Source organism: Cervus elaphus, chromosome X (assembly GCF_910594005.1).
Source record: "Cervus elaphus chromosome X, mCerEla1.1, whole genome shotgun sequence".
Taxonomy (NCBI): Eukaryota; Metazoa; Chordata; class Mammalia; order Artiodactyla; family Cervidae; genus Cervus; species Cervus elaphus.
In genome coordinates, this window is record NC_057848.1 from 52,078,563 (window position 1) to 52,084,076 (window position 5,514).

At 42.5% G+C, this 5,514-nt stretch overlaps 1 non-coding gene across 1 annotated transcript; it reads right to left on the minus strand.

Moving 5' to 3' along the window:
* Nucleotides 1-1,439: 1,439 nt before the first annotated feature.
* On the minus strand, nucleotides 1,440-1,546 carry LOC122690945. The gene has a single exon (XR_006340198.1). It is a non-coding gene; the product is annotated as a U6 spliceosomal RNA (small nuclear RNA).
* Between the last annotated feature and the right edge of the window lie 3,968 nt (nucleotides 1,547-5,514).

Below are 5,514 nucleotides of genomic sequence, written 5' to 3' on the forward strand. Positions count from 1 at the left end.
TTGAGTAGATGCTGCCAGTTTTCCAAAATGAATGTACCAATTAAGATTCCATTCAACAGTGCATGAAAGTTTTAGCAGCTTCCCCATCCTTGATAATACTGGGTATTGTTGGTCTTTTATCCTGATAGATGTGTAGTGATATCTCATTGTGGTTTTAATTTGCATTTCTCTGATAACTAATGATGCTTGGTGACCATTTCAAAACCTTATTTTGTGAAATATCTGTTCAAGTCTTTACAATTTTTATTTTTTTTTAATGTCTCTGCTTTTTATTTTTATTTATTTATTTATTTATTTTTTATTAGTTGGAGGCTAATTACTTCACAACATTTCAGTGGGTTTTGTCATACATTGATATGAATCAGCTATAGATTTACACGTATTCCCCATCCAGATCCCCCCTCCCACCTCCCTCTCCACCCGATTCCTCTGGGTCTTCCCAGTGCACCAGGCCCGAGCACTTGTCTCATGCATCCCACCTGGGCTGGTGATCTGTTTCACCATAGATAATATACATGCTGTTCTTTCGAAACATCCTACCCTCACCTTCTCCCACAGAGTTCAAAAGTCTGTTCTCTATTTCTGTGTCTCTTTTTCTGTTTTGCATATAGGGTTATCATTACCATCTTTCTAAATTCCATATATATATGTGTTAGTATGCTGTAATGTTCTTTATCTTTCTGGCTTACTTCACTCTGTATAATGGGCTCCAGTTTCATCCATCTCATTAGGACTGATTCAAATGAATTCTTTTTAACGGCTGAGTAATATTCTATGGTGTATATGTACCACAGCTTCCTTATCCATTCGTCTGCTGATGGGCATCTAGGTTGCTTCCATGTCCTGGCTATTATAAACAGTGCTGCGATGAACATTGGGGTGCACGTGTCTCTTTCAGATCTGGTTTCCTCAGTGTGTATGCCCAGAAGTGGGATTGCTGGGTCATATGGCAGTTCTATTTCCAGTTTTTTAAGGAATCTCCACACTGTTTTCCATAGTGGCTGTACTAGTTCGCATTCCCACCAGCAGTGTAAGAGGGTTCCCTTTTCTCCACACCCTCTCCAGCATTTATTGCTTGTAGACTTTTGGATAGCAGCCATCCTGACTGGCGTGTAATGGTACCTCATTGTGGTTTTGATTTGCATTTCTCTGATAATGAGTGATGTTGAGCATCTTTTCATGTGTTTGTTAGCCATCTGTATGTCTTCTTTGGAGAAATGTCTGTTTAGTTCTTTGGCCCATTTTTTGATTGGGTCATTTATTTTTCTGGAATTGAGCTTCAGGAGTTGCTTGTATATTTTTGAGATTAATCCTTTGTCTGTTTCTTCATTTGCTATTATTTTCTCCCAATCTGAGGGCTGTCTTTTCACCTTACTTATCGTTTCCTTTGTAGTGCAAAAGCTTTTAAGTTTCATTAGGTCCCATTTGTTTAGTTTTGCTAAAATATGGAACGCTTCACGAATTTGCGTGTCATCCTTGCGCAGGGGCCATGCTAATCTTCTCTGTATCGTTCCAATTTTAGTATATGTGCTGCCGAAGCGAGCACTACAATTTTTAAATTGTTATCTATATTTTTATTTTTAATTGATTTGTAGAACTTGTTTATATATTTTGAATATAAGCCCTTTACCCATTATTTAGATTTCAAATATTTTCTCCCACATTGGCTTGCCTTTCACTCTCTTAATTGTGTTTCTTAGATGAACAGGAAATTTTTTATTTCATAAAGTCCAAGAGAGAGGACTCAAATTACTAATACAAGGAATGAAAAAAGATTTCACTACAGATACTATATATGTTGAAAAGAATGATATAAACAATTCTATGCCAACTCTTTCAGCACAATAGTCAATGCAATATATTTTCATCCTATAAGCTATTGCTACTATATAAACTTAAAGAAAGATTAGAAAATAACATCTGCATTACTTCAAAATATGCAAAATTTCCCCTTCATTTATTCACTTATTCCATTCTTTTTCATCTTCTAAATATCAGATATTGGAAGGCAATGGGAATATAACAATGAACAAAAAGATTAGCTCCTATCCTTACAGAACTTACAAACCAATATTAACTAATATTAACAATCATTTTAATAACTCATTACCATTATGGTATGTGCTACGTAGAATAGCTGCAAGGTGCTATGCATGCATGCAATGGGAGCCTAATTAGAGTAAGGGGCCATGGAAAACATCGAAAAGAGTGACATGTAAGCTGAGTCTTGAAGGATGGCTAGGAGTTTGCTAGTTGAAGCAGGGTGAAGGAGCAGGGAGGTTGAGAAGGGGAAATTCAAACAGAAGGAGAGCCCCTCCCTCTCTCCTTTCCACTATCCACCCACGCATGTGCAAACATGCAGGTGCACACACACCCTCAGTTCAGTTCAGTTCAGTCGCTCAGTTGTGTCTGACTCTTTGTGACCCCATGGACTGCAGCACACCAGGCCTCCCTGTCCATCACCAACTCCTGGAGTTTACTCAAACTCATATCCATTGAGTGGGTGATGCCATCCAACCATCATATATTCTGTCACCCCCTTCTCCTGCTTTCAATCTTTCCCAGCATCAGGGGCTTTTCCAATGAGTCAGTTCTTCACATTAGGTGGCCAAAGTATTGGAGTTTCAGCTTCAGCATCAGTCCTTCCAATGAACACCCAAGGACTGATCTCCTTTAAGGTGGACTGGTTTGATCTCCTTGAAGTTCAAAGGACTCTCAAGAGTCTTCTCCAACATCACAGGTCAAGAGTAATACAAGCCTTATGACCTAGAAACCTGGGGATTCAACAGCTCCCAAGTCAAAGTTAAAAGAATGGTGTGTTCTAAAGCCAAGACAAAAGGAAGCAAAGAGCTAAACTGCTGTGCTGAAATCAAAGTGGCTCTGAGGTTTGGTACGTCACATAAAGAGGGACATAGAGCTTTAAGACTGACCCTCCAAACTGGCAAGGCTACTTGGAGTTTTACCAATTCTCCAAGTAGAGCATTTAGGTGCCCTGTTTCCTGACAGTGCCCAGGAAGTTGACAAGACCTCGGAAGAACATGGCCAAGTGCTATCCAAGGAAAGCTAGCCTGCAGGCTCGTCCGGGGCTCCCAGCCTGGACAGAAACCCTCCACCTCAGCTTAAGCGGAATCAGCAGAGCTGTTAGCCTTGAAGAGAAACATCCAGGGTGTAGACTGACGATCTGAGCACTCCCAGTAATGGTCTGGAAAATGGCACTTAACATGACCCTGGAGGCCTCAATAATCCTGACATTGAATTTTCTACCAAATTTGGGTGGGGCTGTGTGGTCTCTGGGCTTCCCTGGTAGCTCAGCTGGTAAAGAATCCATCTGCAATGCAGGAGACCATGGTTCGATTCCTGAGTCGGGAAGTTCCCTGGAGAAGGGATAGGATACCCACTCCAATATTCTTGGGCTTCCCTGGTGGCTCAAGCAGGAAAGAATCTGCCTACATGCAAGCAACCTGGGTTCGACCCCTGGGTTGGGAAGATCCCCTGGAGCAGGTCATGGCAACCCACTCCAGTATTTTTGCTGGGAGAATTCCAGGGACAGAGGAGCCTGGTGGGCTACCATCCATGGGGTCGCAAACACTTGGACATGACTGAGCAACTAAGCACAGCACAGCAGTGTGGTCTCTAAACAGATTAAATCATGTTTGTGCTAAGTCGCTTCGGTTGTGTCCAACTCTTTCAACCCCCATGGACTGTAGCCCACCAGGCTCCTCTGTCCACGGAATTCTCCAGGCAAGAATACTGTAGTGGGTTGTCATTTCCTTCTCCAGGGGATCTTCCCGACCCATGGATCGAATCCAGGTCCCCTGCATTGGCAGGTAGGTTCTTTACCACTAGTGCCATCTGATCTTTTGCTTTCTGCTGCCCACCCTGGAACCGCTGACAGGTACATTGTCATGGATAGCCTTAATTGTCCCCACACATGTGTTGCAAGGATATTCAAATTCCACCCAGGCCTCAAATTCAGTTGGAGTCAGATCACTGCCATGTCTCCTTAACCTTGACTTGAAGTTTCTTCAGGTCTTGAGGGCACTCAGTGCCACCCATAAAACACTGGGTTCTTCCCCAGACCTCACTGAGAAGCCAAATCATGTTTAGAGAACAAAAGAAATACAACATTTCTGGGGCAAAAGGCTGTGAAGAAGAAGTGGAATCTGGAAAAAGTCTCGAAGCAGTTTGAGCTGAGCTTCAGGTGTCTTTTACCAGATTCTGCTGGCCATAAGTGGAGAATGAACAATTAAAGGTGCAGGGCCAGCATGGACAAATGCTCAGTAAATGAAAGAAGGAATGGTCTTGGCCCTTTCAGGGACCCATGCCAATCTCCAGAAAGTCCTCCTTTTTATCTGAGCTCCATCTCTCCCACAGGAGTGATACATACAAAGAAAGCTGGGCTGCCTTTCCCTAATCTATGACTTCCCAGCAGTGACAGTAGGCCTCCCAAATGACCACCAAGGTTGTAGGGGCAAAAATGTGCTTCACACTTAACTGGGAAAGAAGCTCCTCGTTGAGTTATGTGTCATTAGTGGATCCTAATGTCATTAGGTACAAGAATCAAAATTTGCATAGAAATCATTGCAGGGAATTGTTTCTTCCCCATGCTGGTATTGATTTCCTGGCACCGTTAGCTGCTTAATGCTACTGCTTTTAACTGATTACTCCAGGGGAGTCCCTCAATAGCAGAATTCTTCAATTGAGATGCTAGGACATTCATTGAATGTGATTCGACAACCCCAATTGACTCTGGAGACCTCTGCCTTTCTATAGCACAATCAGAGCAGGCCCACAAAATTTAATCAATAACGTGGTCCTATGATATGCAATACTGAGGCTACAGCCCACTTAAAAATATGAACGTGTCCAGATCTGTTTACCTGCTAAAAATCAGTGATCAAGTCATACATTTGTAACTACACACAAAGTTGGGTATCTGAGATTTATATTAAAACCTCTTCTTGTTTCCACCTCTGTATGTCTGGGAAAACTCTAAAATGCCTGAATTCACCTCCTGCCCTAGTAAACAGTTGAGTGACCCTAGCTTGACTCTCTTTGGCTAACCAGGGGTATTGCAGTATTCGGTACTTGCAACACCATGGTCACTGCTGAGAACTAAAGAAGCTGAGAAGTGTTGGAGTGAAAGCAGACTAAGGCGAGGACAGTTCAGGGAGCACTTCAATACCTACTAATTTACCCAACCCTCAGCAGGGGCTTCTTGTCTTCTGGTTCACTTTTCTCTTAAATGTTGGCCTCAGGAAAAATGCTTTGGTTCATCAAGCCCATCCAACTGACCAAATATAGAGTGCTTTGGCAGGATTACTATAAGTGTCAACCCACAAATTCAGGTGCACAAGAAGTTTTTTCTTGTGATTAGTCTATTAGGGGCCCCCATCCCTCCAGGTAAAACTTAATCTCAGACCATTCAAGTTCTCCCCACAATCTCTGGGGCTGTGGCTAAGACAGAGAGAAAGTATTTGATCTTTTGTTTTCTGCTGTCCACCCTGGAACCAC